The sequence below is a fragment of the Cryptomeria japonica genome, unplaced genomic scaffold (genome assembly GCF_030272615.1).
Source record: "Cryptomeria japonica unplaced genomic scaffold, Sugi_1.0 HiC_scaffold_148, whole genome shotgun sequence".
In the NCBI taxonomy this organism is placed as follows: domain Eukaryota; kingdom Viridiplantae; phylum Streptophyta; class Pinopsida; order Cupressales; family Cupressaceae; genus Cryptomeria; species Cryptomeria japonica.
The window spans coordinates 75,001-92,500 of NW_026728970.1; the positions used below are offsets into that span (position 1 = coordinate 75,001).

The 17,500-nt window shown below is 60.4% G+C and overlaps 1 non-coding gene across 1 annotated transcript; it reads left to right on the plus strand.

The window, feature by feature from the left end:
• The first annotated feature begins 14,000 nt into the window (after positions 1-14,000).
• Positions 14,001-14,119, plus strand: LOC131866488 (5S ribosomal RNA). Its single transcript, XR_009365094.1, has one exon. It is a non-coding gene; the product is annotated as a 5S ribosomal RNA (ribosomal RNA).
• Positions 14,120-17,500: the final 3,381 nt, after the last annotated feature.

The window sequence follows — 17,500 nt, forward strand, 5'->3', positions numbered from 1 at the left end:
TCATGTTGTGAGGCGAGATTCCAAAGGCTAAACGTGAGAGGCTGCAGGGTCGACTCAGAGAGGTCTATGCATGTGAGAGGCTGAAAGCAAGGTCGACTCGGAGCGGTCTATGCATCGGGCGCGCTTGGGGCGACTACCAGTGCCAACCCCTTATCCCGCGACGCGTCCGACAAAGAGAACGTTCCAAGGCGGCAGAGGAGGTTACCAGCCGAAGGATGCAGTAGCAATAACAGGTATAGTTCCGCGGCGGCCGAGAAGACTCACCGCATAGGAATCGGGATGCGAGGCGAGGGATGCGGCGGGAAGGCCCCGACGGCTAAACGGAAGAGGCTGCAGGGCCGCCTCGGAATGGTCCAAGCATCGGATGCGATTGGGACGACTACCAGTGCCAACCCCTTATCCCGCGATGCGTCCGATACACAGATAGTTCCAAGGCGGCCGAGGAGCCTCACCGCATATCAATCGGGGTGCGAGGCGAGGGATGGGGCGGGAAGGCCCCAACGGCTAGACGGAAGAGGCTTCAGGGCCACCTCGGAATGGTCCAAGCATCGGACGCGCTTGGGGCGACTGCCAGTGCCAACCCCTTATCCCGCGATGCGTCCGATACACAGATGGTTCCAAGGCGGCCGAGGAGCCTCACCGCATAGCAATCGGGGGTGCGAGGCGAGGGATGGGGCGGGAAGGCCCCAACGGCTAGACGGAAGAGGCTTCAGGGCCGCCTAGGAATGGTCCAAGCATCGGACACGCTTGGGGCGACTACCAGTGACAGCCCCCTATCCCGCGATGCGTCCGATACGAAGATGGTTCCAAGGCGGCCGAGGAGCCTCACCGCATAGCAATCGGGGTGCGAGGTGGGGGATGCGGCGAGATGGCCCCAACGGCTAGACGGAAGAGGCCACAGGGCCGCGTCGGAATAGTCCAAGCATCGGACGCGCTTGGGGCGACTACCAGTGACAACCCCTTATCCCGCGATGCGTCCGATACGAAGATAGTTCCAAGGCGGCCGAGGAGCCTCACCGCATAGCAATCGGGGTGCGAGGTGGGGGATGCGGCGAGATGGCCCCAACGGCTAGACGGAAGAGGCTGCAGGGCCGCCTCGGAATAGTCCAAGCATCGGACGCGCTTGGGGCCACTACCAGTGACAACCCCTTATCCCGCAATGCGTCCGATACGAAGATAGTTCCAAGGCGGCCGAAGAGCCTCACCGCATAGCAATCGGGGTGCGAGGTGGGGGATGCGGCGAGATGGCCCCAACGGCTAGACGGAAGAGGCCACAGGGCCGCCTCGGAATAGTCCAAGCATCGGACGCGCTTGGGGCGACTACCAGTGACAACCCCTTATCCCGCGATGCGTCCGATACGAAGATAGTTCCCAGGCGGCCGAGGAGCCTCACCGCATAGCAATCGGGGTGCGAGGCGAGGGATGCGGCGAGATGGCCCCAAAGGCTAGACGGAAGAGGCTGCAGGGCTGCCTCGGAATAGTCCAAGCATCGGACGCGCTTGGGGCGACTACCACTGCCAACCCCTTATCCCGCGATGCGTCCGATACACAGATAGTTCCGAGGCGGCCGAGGAGGTGGGGGATGCAGCGAGATGGCCCCAACGGCTAGACGGAAGAGGCTGCAGGGCCGCCTCGGAATAGTCCAAGCATCGGACGCGCTTGGGGCGACTACCAGTGACAACCCCTTATCCCGCGATGCGTCCGATACACAGATAGTTCCGAGGCGGCCAAGGAGCCTCACCGCATAGCAATCGTGGTGCGAGGTGGGGGATGCGGCGAGATGGCCCCAACGGCTAGACGGAAGAGGCTGCAGGGCCGCCTCGGAATGGTCCAAGCATCGGATGCGCTTGGGGCGACTACCACTGCCAACCCCTTATCCCGCGATGCGTCCGATACACAGATAGTTCCAAGGCGGCCGAGGAGCCTCACAGCATAGCAATCAGGGTGCGAGGCGAGGGATGCGGCGAGAAAGCCCCAACGGCTAGAGGGAAGAGGCTTCAGGTCCGCCTCGGAATGGTCCAAGCATCGGACGCGCTTGGGGCGACTACCAGTGACAACCCCTTATCCCGCGACGCGTCCGATACACAGATAGTTCCAAGGCGGCCGAGGAGCCTCACCGCATAGCAATCGGGGTGCGAGGCGAGGGATGCGGCGAGAAGGACCCAACGGCTACACGGAAGAGGCTTCGGGGCCGCCTCGGAATGGTCCAAGCATCGGACGCGCTTGGGGCGACTACCAGTGACAACCCCTTATCCCGCGACGCGTCCGATACACAGATAGTTCCAAGGCGGCCGAGGAGCCTCACCGCATAGCAATCGGGGTGCGAGGCGAGGGATGCGGCGAGAAGGACCCAACGGCTACACGGAAGAGGCTTCGGGGCCGCCTCGGAATGGTCCAAGCATCGGACGCGCTTGGGGCGACTACCAGTGACAACCCCTTATCCCGCGACGCGTCCGATACACAGATAGTTCCAAGGCGGCCGAGGAGCCTCACCGCATAGCAATCGGGGTGCGAGGCGAGGGATGCGGCGAGAAGGACCCAACGGCTAGACGGAAGAGGCTTCGGGTCCGCCTCGGAATGGTCCAAGCATCGGACGCGCTTGGGGCGACTACCAGTGACAACCCCTTATCCCGCGACGCGTCCGATACACAGATAGTTCCAAGGCGGCCGAGGAGCCTCACCGCATAGCAATCGGGGTGCGAGGCGAGGGATGCGGCGAGAAGGACCCAACGGCTAGACGGAAGAGGCTTCGGGTCCGCCTCGGAATGGTCCAAGCATCGGACGCGCTTGGGGCGACTACCAGTGACAACCCCTTATCCCGCGACGCGTCCGATACACAGATAGTTCCAAGGCGGCCGAGGAGCCTCACCGCATAGCAATCGGGGTGCGAGGCGAGGGATGCGGCAAGAAGGACCCAACGGCTAGACGGAAGAGGCTTCGGGTCCGCCTCGGAATGGTCCAAGCATCGGACGCGCTTGGGGCGACTACCAGTGACAACCCCTTATCCCGCGACGCGTCCGATACACAGATAGTTCCGAGGCGGCCGAGGAGCCTCACCGCATAGCAATCGGGGTGCGAGGCGAAGGATGCGGCGAGAAGGACCCAACGGCTAGACGGAAGAGGCTTCGGGTCCGCCTCGGAATGGTCCAAGCATCGGACGCGCTTGGGGCGACTACCAGTGACAACCCCTTATCCCGCGACGCGTCCGATACACAGATAGTTCCAAGGCGGCCGAGGAGCCTCACCGCATAGCAATCGGGGTGCGAGGCGAGGGATGCGGCGAGAAGGACCCAACGGCTAGACGGAAGAGGCTTCAGGGCCGCCTCGGAATGGTCCAAGCATCGAACGCGCTTGGGGCGACTACCAGTGACAACCCCTTATCCCGCGACGCGTCCGATACACAGATAGTTCCGAGGCGGCCGAGGAGCCTCACCGCATAGCAATCGGGGTGCGAGGCGAGGGATGCGGCGAGAAGGACCCAACGGCTAGACGGAAGAGGCTTCAGGGCCGCCTCGGAATGGTCCAAGCATCGGACGCGCTTGGGGCGACTACCAGTGACAACCCCTTATCCCGCGACGCGTCCGATACACAGATAGTTCCGAGGCGGCCGAGGAGCCTCACCGCATAGCAATCGGGGTGCGAGGCGAGGGATGCGGCGAGAAGGACCCAACGGCTAGACGGAAGAGGCTTCAGGGCCGCCTCGGAATGGTCCAAGCATCGGACGCGCTTGGGGCGACTACCAATGACAACCCCTTATCCCGCGACGCGTCCGATACACAGATAGTTCCGAGGCGGCCGAGGAGCCTCACCGCATAGCAATCGGGGTGCGAGGCGAGGGATGCGGCGAGAAGGACCCAACGGCTAGACGGAAGAGGCTTCAGGGCCGCCTCGGAATGGTCCAAGCATCGGACGCGCTTGGGGCGACTACCAGTGACAACCCCTTATCCCGCGACGCGTCCGATACACAGATAGTTCCGAGGCGGCCGAGGAGCCTCACCGCATAGCAATCGGGGTGCGAGGTGGGGGATGCGGCGAGATGGCCCCAACGGCTAGACGGAAGAGGCTGCAGGGCCGCCTCGGAATAGTCCAAGCATCGGACGCGCTTGGGGCCACTACCAGTGACAACCCCTTATCCCGCAATGCGTCCGATACGAAGATAGTTCCAAGGCGGCCGAAGAGCCTCACCGCATAGCAATCGGGGTGCGAGGTGGGGGATGCGGCGAGATGGCCCCAACGGCTAGACGGAAGAGGCCACAGGGCCGCCTCGGAATAGTCCAAGCATCGGACGCGCTTGGGGCGACTACCAGTGACAACCCCTTATCCCGCGATGCGTCCGATACGAAGATAGTTCCCAGGCGGCCGAGGAGCCTCACCGCATAGCAATCGGGGTGCGAGGCGAGGGATGCGGCGAGATGGCCCCAAAGGCTAGACGGAAGAGGCTGCAGGGCTGCCTCGGAATAGTCCAAGCATCGGACGCGCTTGGGGCGACTACCACTGCCAACCCCTTATCCCGCGATGCGTCCGATACACAGATAGTTCCGAGGCGGCCGAGGAGGTGGGGGATGCAGCGAGATGGCCCCAACGGCTAGACGGAAGAGGCTGCAGGGCCGCCTCGGAATAGTCCAAGCATCGGACGCGCTTGGGGCGACTACCAGTGACAACCCCTTATCCCGCGATGCGTCCGATACACAGATAGTTCCGAGGCGGCCAAGGAGCCTCACCGCATAGCAATCGTGGTGCGAGGTGGGGGATGCGGCGAGATGGCCCCAACGGCTAGACGGAAGAGGCTGCAGGGCCGCCTCGGAATGGTCCAAGCATCGGATGCGCTTGGGGCGACTACCACTGCCAACCCCTTATCCCGCGATGCGTCCGATACACAGATAGTTCCAAGGCGGCCGAGGAGCCTCACAGCATAGCAATCAGGGTGCGAGGCGAGGGATGCGGCGAGAAAGCCCCAACGGCTAGAGGGAAGAGGCTTCAGGTCCGCCTCGGAATGGTCCAAGCATCGGACGCGCTTGGGGCGACTACCAGTGACAACCCCTTATCCCGCGACGCGTCCGATACACAGATAGTTCCAAGGCGGCCGAGGAGCCTCACCGCATAGCAATCGGGGTGCGAGGCGAGGGATGCGGCGAGAAGGACCCAACGGCTACACGGAAGAGGCTTCGGGGCCGCCTCGGAATGGTCCAAGCATCGGACGCGCTTGGGGCGACTACCAGTGACAACCCCTTATCCCGCGACGCGTCCGATACACAGATAGTTCCAAGGCGGCCGAGGAGCCTCACCGCATAGCAATCGGGGTGCGAGGCGAGGGATGCGGCGAGAAGGACCCAACGGCTACACGGAAGAGGCTTCGGGGCCGCCTCGGAATGGTCCAAGCATCGGACGCGCTTGGGGCGACTACCAGTGACAACCCCTTATCCCGCGACGCGTCCGATACACAGATAGTTCCAAGGCGGCCGAGGAGCCTCACCGCATAGCAATCGGGGTGCGAGGCGAGGGATGCGGCGAGAAGGACCCAACGGCTAGACGGAAGAGGCTTCGGGTCCGCCTCGGAATGGTCCAAGCATCGGACGCGCTTGGGGCGACTACCAGTGACAACCCCTTATCCCGCGACGCGTCCGATACACAGATAGTTCCAAGGCGGCCGAGGAGCCTCACCGCATAGCAATCGAGGTGCGAGGCGAGGGATGCGGCGAGAAGGACCCAACGGCTAGACGGAAGAGGCTTCGGGTCCGCCTCGGAATGGTCCAAGCATCGGACGCGCTTGGGGCGACTACCAGTGACAACCCCTTATCCCGCGACGCGTCCGATACACAGATAGTTCCAAGGCGGCCGAGGAGCCTCACCGCATAGCAATCGGGGTGCGAGGCGAGGGATGCGGCGAGAAGGACCCAACGGCTAGACGGAAGAGGCTTCGGGTCCGCCTCGGAATGGTCCAAGCATCGGACGCGCTTGGGGCGACTACCAGTGACAACCCCTTATCCCGCGACGCGTCCGATACACAGATAGTTCCGAGGCGGCCGAGGAGCCTCACCGCATAGCAATCGGGGTGCGAGGCGAAGGATGCGGCGAGAAGGACCCAACGGCTAGACGGAAGAGGCTTCGGGTCCGCCTCGGAATGGTCTAAGCATCGGACGCGCTTGGGGCGACTACCAGTGACAACCCCTTATCCCGCGACGCGTCCGATACACAGATAGTTCCAAGGCGGCCGAGGAGCCTCACCGCATAGCAATCGGGGTGCGAGGCGAGGGATGCGGCGAGAAGGACCCAACGGCTAGACGGAAGAGGCTTCAGGGCCGCCTCGGAATGGTCCAAGCATCGGACGCGCTTGGGGCGACTACCAATGACAACCCCTTATCCCGCGACGCGTCCGATACACAGATAGTTCCGAGGCGGCCGAGGAGCCTCACCGCATAGCAATCGGGGTGCGAGGCGAGGGATGCGGCGAGAAGGACCCAACGGCTAGACGGAAGAGGCTTCAGGGCCGCCTCGGAATGGTCCAAGCATCGGACGCGCTTGGGGCGACTACCAGTGACAACCCCTTATCCCGCGACGCGTCCGATACACAGATAGTTCCGAGGCGGCCGAGGAGCCTCACCGCATAGCAATCGGGGTGCGAGGCGAGGGATGCGGCGAGAAGGACCCAACGGCTAGACGGAAGAGGCTTCAGGGCCGCCTCGGAATGGTCCAAGCATCGGACGCGCTTGGGGCGACTACCGTTGCCAACCCCTTATCCCGCGATGCGTCTGATACACAGATAGTTCCGAGGCGGCCGAGGAGCCTCACCGCATAGCAATCGGGTTGCGAGGCAGATTATTGGGAAGGGAACCCCCTGGGATGCGGCTCAAGCAGTGCCCAAAGGGACTGGAATGCGGAATCACATCGAGAGACCCAAATGCTATACGAGGGCTCAAATCGAATTATCGATTTGGCCACGACATGGACGCATCGGAACGACTACCTTTGCCGAACCACTCGCAATTGCATCCATACCGAAACCAATAGACATTTCCGTTAGAGCCCTCGCATAGCATTCGGGAATCTCGCATGCCCCTCTAAATCGACCAATGCTGGCGCTCAATGAAAATCCGAGCGCTACCACCGTTCGAGCGCCAGCATTGGTCGAGTTAGAGGGGCACGGGGGAGAATGCTCCAGTCAACACCTCCCCTATATAAGTTATTTGTCCGATTCTCGCACAACCGTAGTCTGCCTCGTCGAATCAAACAACGGTCCCAGATTCCGACTTCCGTTCCGTAGAGACCCAAAAGCTAGATGGAGGCTCGCAAGAAAGAGAGTCGGCGCATAGCAATCGGGTTTCTCGAACGTTTAGGGACCGAGCTCACTTGCGGATAGGGCAAAATCCGCCAAGCAACCCAAAAGCTAGACGGGGGCTCGAATCGAATCGCCTAGGCGGCCACAACAACGACGTGTTGGATCGACTACCAGTGCCAAACCATTCAGCAAGACTAGTCTGTGTCGAGGCCGGATAGAGATTCTCAGAGAGCGCTCGCATAGCATTTAGGAGACCTGCCGCGTCCCTCACACTCGACAAATGGTGGTGCACGTTTATAAATCCGAGCGATCCCAACCCTTTCAAGCACCAACATCGGTCGAGATAGAGGGGCACGGAGGGGGCTGCGTGAGACAACACAGTCCCCTATATAAGTTATTTGTCCGATTCTCACACATCCGAAGAATGGTCATCAAATCGGACAACAGCCCAAACTTCCGACTTCCGTCCCAGAAAGCCCAAGAGCTATCTAAAACGTTCATGGCCGGAACTCGATCGCGGCTATACCAGTCCGCCAAGCAACCCAAAAGCTAGACTGGAGCTCTAGTCGAATCACCTCTGTGGCCATTGCAAGGACGTGTTGGAGCGACTACCATTGCCGAACCATTCCGCAGGTCGAGTCCATACCAAGGCCGCATAGAGATTCACGATGAGCTCCTGCATAGCAATCAGGAGACTTGCCGTGTCCATCACAATCGATAAATCCTGGTGCAAGATTTTTGCATCCGAGCGCTCCAACCAGTCGAGCACCAGCATCAATCGACATAAACGGGCACGGGGGGAGGATGCTCGAGAACACTACCTCCCCTATATAAGTTATTTGTCCGATTCTCAAGCAGCCGAAGTCTGGTCATCGAATCGGGTCAAAGACCACAACTTCCGACTTTACCCACAATGCAAGTCATCGAATCGAACATCGGCCCCCGAGTCGGACTCCATGCGTATGTCAGGTCATCGGACCCAAATTCCGCCTTCCTGCGCATGGCGGGCCATCAATATCAACTCGGTCATCGGACCCAAACTCCGCCTTTTTGCGTATGGCACGCCTTCAAATCGGTCATCGGACCCAAATTCCGCCTTCCTGTGCATGGCGGGCCATCAACATCAACTCGGTCATCGGACCCAAATTCCGCCTTTCTGCGCATGGCACGCCATCAACTCGGTCATCGGACCCAAATTCCGCCTTCCTGCGCATGGCAGGTCATCGGACACAAATTCAGACCTCGCCAATATGCCTACGTATCGAATCGGTCATCGGACCCAACTTCCGACTTCATCCATACTGTAGGGTCTTTGAGGTTGGCGCGGTGCGCTCAACCCAGGGAGTCGACCCATCGAAGCATACACCTCCCCTATATAAGCTATTTGTCCGATTCCCACACCTGTGTAGTTTGCACCTCTGACCAGGACATCGACCCCAACTTCCGAACTCGACTGCAACGACGGCACCAGCGCCTTGGTGCGCACCTTGCGACGCACAGTCCCAACATTCGCCTTCCTGCACATGGCAGGTCATCGGACCCAAATTCCGACCTCGCGAGTATGCCTACATATCGAATCGGTCATCGGACCCAACTTCCGACTTCATCCATACCGTAGGGTCTTTGAGGTTGGCGCGGTGCGCTCAACCCGGGGAGTCGACCCAACGAAGCATACACCTCCCCTATATAAGCTATTTGTCCGATTCCCACACCTGTGTAGTTTGCACCTCCGATCAAGACATCGACCCCAACTTCCGAACTCGCCTCCAACGACCGAACCAGCGCCTTGGTGCGCACCTTGCAACGCACAGTGCCAACATTCGCCTTCCTGCACGTGGCAGGTCATCGGACCCAAATTCCGACCTCGCGAGTATGCCTACATATCGAATCGGTCATCGGACCCAACTTCCGACTTCATCCATACCGTAGGGTCTTTGAGGTTGGCGCGGTGCGCTCAACCCGGGGAGTCGACCCAACGAAGCATACACCTCCCCTATATAAGCTATTTGTCCGATTCCCACACCTGTGTAGCTTGCACCTCCGATCAGGACATCGACCCCAACTTCCGAACTCGACTAAAAAGACCGCACCAGCGCCTTGGTGTGCACCTTGCAACGCACAGTGTCAACATTCGCCTTCCTGCACATGGCAGGTCATCGGACCCAAATTCCGACCTCATGAGCATACCTACTAATCGAATTGGTCATCGGACCCAACTTCCGACTTCATCCATACCGTAGGGTCTTTGAGGTTGGCGCGGTGCGCTCAACCTGGGGAGTCGACCCATCGAAGCATACACCTCCCCTATATAAGCTATTTGTCCGATTCCGACACCTGTGTAGTTTGCACCTCCGCTCAGGACATCGACCCCAACTTCCGAACTCGCCTGCAACGACCGAACCAGCGCCTTGGTGCGCACCAAAAGTGCGCACTTTTGGAGGGCACTTTTGTGCGCTCCAAAGGTGCGCACTTTTGGAGGGCACTTTTCTGCGCTCCAAAGGTGCGCACTTTTGGAGGGCACTTTTTGGAGGGCACTTTTCTGCGCTCCAAAGGTGCGCACTTTTGGAGGGCACTTTTTGGAGGGCACTTTTCTGCGCTCCAAAGGTGCGCACTTTTGGAGGGCACTTTTTGGAGGGCACTTTTCTGCGCTCCAAAGGTGCGCACTTTTGGAGGGCACTTTTTGGAGGGCACTTTTCTGCGCTCCAAAGGTGCGCACTTTTGGAGGGCACTTTTTGGAGGGCACTTTTCTGCGCTCCAAAGGTGCGCACTTTTGGAGGGCACTTTTCTGCGCTCCAAAGGTGCGCACTTTTGGAGGGCACTTTTTGGAGGGCACTTTTCTGCGCTCCAAAGGTGCGCACTTTTGGAGGGCACTTTTCTGCGCTCCAAAGGTGCGCACTTTTGGAGGGCACTTTTTGGAGGGCACTTTTCTGCGCTCCAAAGGTGCGCACTTTTGGAGGGCACTTTTGTGCACTCCAAAGGTGCGCACTTTTGGAGGGCACTTTTCCTGTGCTCCAAAGGTGCACACCTAGGTGAGCACCTTCGACCACACCTTGTAGCACACCAAACTCTGACTTTCGACTTCATCCGCAATGCAGGGTCTTTGAGGTTGGCGCAATGCGCACAACCAGGGGAGTCGACCCATCAAACCCAACACCTCCCCTATATAAGCTATTTGTCTGATTCTCATACATGCGTAGCCTGCAGGAGCAATTAGGACATCGACCCCAACTTTCGGCTTCTAAACGAAAACAAGGTCTTTGAGGTTGGTGTAATGCGAACAACTAGGGGAGTCAACCCATCAAACCCAACACCTCCCCTATATAAGCTATTTGTCTGATTCTCATACATGTGTAGTCTACAGGAGCAATTAGGACATCGACCCCAACTTTTGACTTCTTAACGAAAACAAGGTCTTTGAGGTTGACGTAATGCGCACAACCAGGGGAGTCGACCCATCAAACCCAACACCTCCCCTATATAAGCTATTTGTCCGATTCTCATACATGTGTAGCCTGCAGGAGCCATTAGGACATTGACCCCAACTTTTGACTTCTTAACGAAAACAAGGTCTTTGAGGTTGGCGTAATGCGCACAACCAAGGGAGTTGACCCATCAAACCCAACACCTCCCCTATATAAGCTATTTGTCTGATTCTCATACATGTGTAGCCTGCAACAACGATTAGGACATCCACCCCAACTTCTGAATTCGTCTGCGTTGACCGCACCAAAGGTGCACGCCTTGGTGCTCACCAAAATCCGACTTCCGACTTCTTCTGCTATGCGGGGTCTTTGAGGTTGGCGCAGTGCGCACAACCAGGGGAGTCAACCCACCGAATGCAACACCTCCCCTATATAAGCTATTTGTCTGATTCTCATACATGCGTAGACTGCAGCAATGATTAGGACATCCACCCCAACTTTTGACTTCTTAAACAAGACAGGGTCTTTGAAGTTGGTGCAGTGCACACAACCAGGGGAGTCGACCCATCAAACGCAACACCTCCCCTATATAAAGCTATTTGTCCGATTCTCATACGTGTAGTCTGCAGCAGCGATTAGGACATCGACCCCAACTTCCGAATTCGTTTGCATTGACCGCACCAAAGGTGCACGCCTTGGTGTGCACCCTGGAGTGCACTTTGGTGCTCACCTCGGTGCACACTTTGGTGTGCACCTCGGTGTGCACCAAAGGTGCGCACCTTGGAGCGCACCAAAGGTGTACACTTTGGAGCGCACCACATAGGGTCTTTGAGAGGTTGGCGCAGTGCGCACACCAAGGTGGGTGTTGAGGTGCGTGCCGAGGTGGGTGGGTGCTAGGGTGCGCTCCATGGTGGGTGCCAGGGTGGGTGCGTGCTAGGGTGGATTCCAAAGAGGGTCATAGGGTGGGTGCCAAGGTGGGTTGGTGATATAGTGGGTTCAAAGGTGGGTACTAGGGTGGGTTCCAAGGTGGGTCACAAGTTGGGTGCCAGGATGCGTGGGTGTTAGGTTGGGTGCCAAGGTGGGCTCCTGCGTGGGTGGGTGCTAGGGTGGGTTTCAAGGTGGACGCGAGGGCGGGTGCCAAGGTGGGTAACAAGTTGGGTGTTAGGATGGGTGAGTGCTAGAGTGGGTGCCAAGGTGGGTGGGTGCTAAGGTGGATGCCAAGGTGGTTCACAGGGTGGGTGGGTTCTAGGGTGAGTTCCAAGGTGGGTCACAGGTTCAGTGCTAGGGTGGGTGTCAAGGCGGGTGTCGAGGTGCCTGGGTGCTAGGGTGTGGATGCCAATGTGGGTCATAGGGTGGGTACTAGGGTGGGCTGCAATGTGGGTGCCAAGGTGGGTAACATGCTCGGTGGGTTCTAAATTGGGTGCCAGGGTGGGTGTGCACCCACCTTGCCCGAGGTGGGTGCCAAGGTGCCAGTGTGGGTGGGTGCTAAGGTGGATGCCAAGGTGGGTGAGAAGGTGGGTGATAGGTTGAGTGGTAGGATGGGTGGGTGCCAAGATGGGTCACAGGGTGGGTGCAAGGGTGGGTAGGTGCTAGGGTTGGTGTCAGGGTGGGTGGGTGCTAGGTTGGGTTCCAAGGTGGGTGCGAGGGTGAGTGTCAAGGTGGGTCACAGGTTAGGTGCTAGGATGGGTGAGTGCTAGGGTGCAAAGGTGCCAGGGTGGGTGCTAGGATGGGTCGATGCTAGGGTGAGTGGCAAGGTGGGTCCACAAGTGTCAAGGTGGGTGCCGAGGTGGGTGCCAAGTCGGCGACTGCTATGGTGGATGCCAAGGTGGGTCACGGGGTGGGTGCCAAGTTGCTAGGTTGGGTTCCAAGGTGGGTGCCAACGTGGGTGCTAGGGTGCGTGGGTTAAAGGGTGTGTCACAACGTGGGTGCCAGGATGGGTGCGCACCCACACTGGCCAAGACGGGTGCGGGTGCAAGGTTGGGTTCCAAGCCCGGTCACAGGCTGGGTGCTAGGATGGGTGGGTGCCAAGGTGGGCACCAGGGTGGGTGCACCCACCCTGGCCAAGGTGGGTCACGGGGTGGGTCCTAGGGTGGGTAACGGGGTGGGTACTAAGGTGCGTGCCAAGGTGGGTCATAGGGTGGGTGCCAAGGTGGGCACCAGGGTGGGTGTGCACCAACCCTAGCCAGGGTAGGTCACGGGGTGGTTGTCGGGGTGGGCGTCAAGGAGCCAAGGTGGGTGGCAAGTAGCCAAGTTGCGTGCCAAGGTGGGTGTCGGGGTGGGTGCCAAGGATCCAAGGTGGGTGCCAAGGAACCAAGGTGGGTGTCTGGGTGGGTGCCGAGGTGGGAGCCAGGGTGGGTCCCAAGGTGAGTGCAAAGGTGGGTGCCAGGGTCAAGGTGAGTGCCAATGTGGGTTCCAAGGTGCCAGGGTCAGGGTGAGTGCCAATGTGGGTTCAAAGGTGCTAAGTTGGGTGCGAGGTTGGGTGCGAGGGTGGGTGGGTGCCAAGGTGTGCTAGGTGGAAGCCCGGGTGGGTCGGCATCCCATGGGTGTCGAGTTGGGTGCCTGATGGGTGCTTCTTGTCAAGTTTTAGTCGTCGGGACTCATTTCGAGCCTTAGAGGTCGTTTCTTGTCCGGTTGCCCTGTCTTCGACCTGGGAACCCAATTTTGGTCCTCGGGTCCCATTTTTTTTTGTCTCGCATCCCACTTTTGGCCTGTGGCCTTTTCGGGGTCGATTCTCGTTTTGGGCATCAGAGCATGTTTCTTCTCCTAAAACCCAATATTTGTTTATTAAGTCTCGGAACACATTTTTGTTCTCGTGGACCCATCATGGGTCTTGGAACGCATTTGTGGTCCTTGGGTCCCATTTTGCATCCCGAAACTTGTGTTTTGGTGCTTGATCCCTATTTTGGGTGCCCACCTTGCACCAAGTGCGCACCCGGGGCAAACCGAGCGCCTTGGTGCACCGGGGCAAGATCGAGCGTGCACCCGAGGCGCCCCGAACATGCACCAAGGTGCACTCGGCCCACATGTGAGCGCAGGTCGTTGCGCCCGAGGTGGTGTGTGGGCACCGCGTTGCAGACGGGACACTGCACGCACACGACGCCCCCTCCAGGTGCACGCACGTAGGCCGGGCCGGGTGCACACCCGACGCCCTAGCAAGGTGCGCGCACCCGGGCAGGGCTCACACTTGGCGAACGGGGCGCACTTCGCGAGGGAGGGTGTGCACCTCGACGGGGGTGGGTGGCCGGGGTGGATTCGCACGTGGGTCGCGGTTTGCTAAGTACACACTGCGACAAGCTCATAACGGGTGCGATCATACCAGCATTAGTGCACCGGATCCCATCAGAACTCCGCAGTTAAGCGCGCTTGGGCCGGAGTAGTACTGGGATGGGTGACCTCCCGGGAAGTCCCGGTGTTGCACCCTTTTTTAGTTTTTCGCCGGGCGTCGCAATGCTATTTGAATAAACCTTTTGCCCGTTTGCGTTCTCGTCGGGGCCGGGCCGGGCCGGGGTGCGCTGCCCGCACTACCGCGCGCGCGGGGGCGACACCGAGCGCGCACCCGAGGCGCCCCGAGCACACAGGCCACGGTGCAACCCGGGCGTTGTGCGCGCACCCCGGTGCGCCCGAGGTGCTGCGCGCGCACCCAGGTGAAATCGGTGTGCACCTCGGCCAGTGCGCGCTCGGTCGAGTCGCGCACGTTGGCCAAGGTGCACGGTGATGTTTCTTACTCTAAGGTTCCGCACCAGACGCCCGGGACAGGTGAGCGAAGCTGGGCGGGGCCGGGTGCGCGGCCGGGGCAGGTGCACGCAGCTGGAGAGAGCTTTGGAGCACACTTCGGAGCGCACCAATGATGCGCTCCATTCAAAAGTTTCCTGAAAAGGCAAAAAAAGTTGAGATTATAGAATTTCCCACTTGAGAGATTGTAAAAAAAAAAAATTTAAAATGAAGGAAACGCGGGTGCCAAGGTGTGCGCAGCCCAGCCAAGGTGTGCGCACCAAGGCGCCCACCCTGGCGAAGGTGCACGCAAGGTGCGCACCCGAGGCAAACCGGACAATTAACCCAACTTTCGACTTCGCGCGCACCTTGGAGCGCACTTCGGAGCGCTCCTTGGTGCGCACCAATCTTGGGCACCTCGGAGTGCACCATGGCGCCCACCAAGGTGCGCACCCGGGGCAAACCGAGCTCCGACTTCGTGCGCACCTTGGAGCGCACGAAAGGTGCGCACCATGGCGCCCACCAAGGTGCGCAGCCCAGCCAAGGCGTGCGCATCAAGGTGCGCACCCTGGCGAAGGTGCGCACCCGGGGCAAACCGAGCTCCGACTTCGTGCGCACCTTGGAGCGCACAAAAGGTGCGCAACCCAGCCAAGGTGTGCGCACCCCGGTCAAACCGAGCTCCGAATCGTGCGCACCAGAGGTGCACGCCATCGTGCGCACCTTGGAGCACACTTCGGAGCCCTCCTTGGTGCGCGCCGATGTTGCGCACCTCGGAGCGCACCCGGGGAAAACAATGCAATTAACCCGACTTTCGACTTCGTGGGCACCTCGGAGCGCTCTCGGGTTCGCACCTCGGAGCACACCGAGGTGCGCACCTTTGATGCGCTGCCTTCACCAATTTCCAGAAAAGGCAAGAAAACATTGAGAAGGTGTGCGCACCGAGGTGCCCACCCTGGCGAAGGTGCACGCGAGGTGCGCACCCGGGGCAAACCGGGCTCCGACTTCGTGCACGCCGCACCTTGGAGCACACTTCGGAGCGCTCCTTGGTGCGCACCAGGGCGCGCAACCCAGCCGAGGTGCCCACCCCGGCGAAGGTGCACGCGAGGTGCGCACCCGGGGCAAACCGGGCTCCGACTTCGTGCACGCCATGGTGCCCACCGCGGCGAAGGTGCACGCGAGGTGCGCACCCGGGGCAAACCGGGCTCCGACTTCGTGCACGCCGCACCTTGGAGCACACTTCGGAGCGCTCCTTGGTGCGCACCATGGTGCCCACCAGGGCGCGCAACCCCACCGAAGGTGCACGCGAGGTGCGCACCCGGGGCAAACCGGGCTCCGACTTCGTGCACGCCGCACCTTGGAGCACACTTCGGAGCGCTCCTTGGTGCGCACCATGGTGCCCACCAGGGCGCGCAACCCCGCCGAAGGTGCACGCGAGGTGCGCACCCGGGGCAAACCGGGCTCCGACTTCGTGCACGCCATGGTGCGCACCGCGGCGAAGGTGCGCACCCGGGGCAAACCGGGCTCCGACTTCGTGCACGCCGCACCTTGGAGCACACTTCGGAGCGCTCCTTGGTGCGCACCAGGGCGCGCAACCCAGCCGAGGTGCCCACCCCGGCGAAGGTGCACGCGAGGTGCGTACCCGGGGCAAACCGGGCTCCGACTTCGTGCACGCCGCACCTTGGAGCACACTTCGGAGCGCTCCTTGGTGCGCACCATGGTGCCCACCAGGCCGCGCAACCCAGCCAAGGTGTGCGCACCAAGGTGCACGCGAGGTGCGCACCCGGGGCAAACCGGGGTCCGACTTCGTGCACGCCGCACCTTGGAGCACACATCGGGGCGCTCCCGGGTTCGCACCGGTGTTGCGCACCGTGGTGGGCACCTCGGAGCACACCAAGGTGGGCAGCGAGGTGCGCACCTTTGATGCGATGCCTTCACTAATTTCCATAAAAGGCAAAAAAAAAACGAGATTTTAAAATTTCCGTTTTGAAAGATAGTGAGAAAAAGGGAATGCTGGTGCCATCTTGAGCCCGCCCTGGTGCGCAGCCCAGCCAAGGTGTGCGCACCAAGGTGCCCACCCTGGCGAAGGTGCGCGCCCGGGCAATTAACCCAACTTCCAACTTCGCGCGCGCCAGGGTGGGAGCGCACCCAACAACCGGGCCTGGGAAGAGCCAATGCGAGAAACCCCACCAAACGCTCTGACAAAAAAAGAGGGGGCGCTCCAGTAACCCCGCTTCGGAGCGCACCCTGGGCAAACCCAGCCAAGGTGCCCACCCCGGCCAAGGTGCAGGCGAGGTGCGCACCCGGGGCAAACCGGGCTCCGACAACGTGCACGCCGCACCTTGGAGCACACTTCGTAGCGCTCCCGGGTGCGCACCTCAGAGCACACCAAGGTGGGCAGCGAGGTGCGCACCTTTGATGCGCTGCCTTCACTAATTTCCAGAAAAGGCAAAAAAAAAAGGAGATTTTAAAATTTCCGTTTTGAAAGATAGTGAAAAAAACGGAACGCGCGTGCCATCTTGAGCCCGCCCTGGTGCGCAGCCCAGGTAAGGTGCCCACCCTGGCAAAGGTGCGCACCCGGGCAATTAACCCTACTTCCGACTTCGTGCGCGCCAGGGTGGCAACCGGGCCTCGGAAGAGCCAATGCGAGAAACCCCACCAAACGCTCCGACAAAAAAAGAGGCGGCGCTCCAATAACCCCGCTTCGGAGCGCAGCCGGGGCAAACCCAGCCAAGGTGCCCACCCCGACGAAGGTGCACGCGAGGTGCGCACCCGGGGCAAACCGGGCTCCGACAACGTGCACGCAGCACCTTGGAGCACACTTCGAAGCACTCCCGGGTGCCCACCGGCGTTGCGCACCGTGGTGGGCAGCGAGGTGCGCACCTTTGATGCGCTGCCTTCACTAATTTCCAGAAAAAGGCAAAAAAAAATGAGATTTTAAAATTTCCGTTTTGAAAGATAGTGAAAAAAAAGGAACGCGGGTGCCATCTTGAGCCCGCCCTGGTGCGCAGCCCAGGCAAGGCATGCGCACCAAGGTGCCCACCCGAGGTGCACACCCGGGGCAAACCGGGCTCCGACTTCGTGCAGGCCGCAC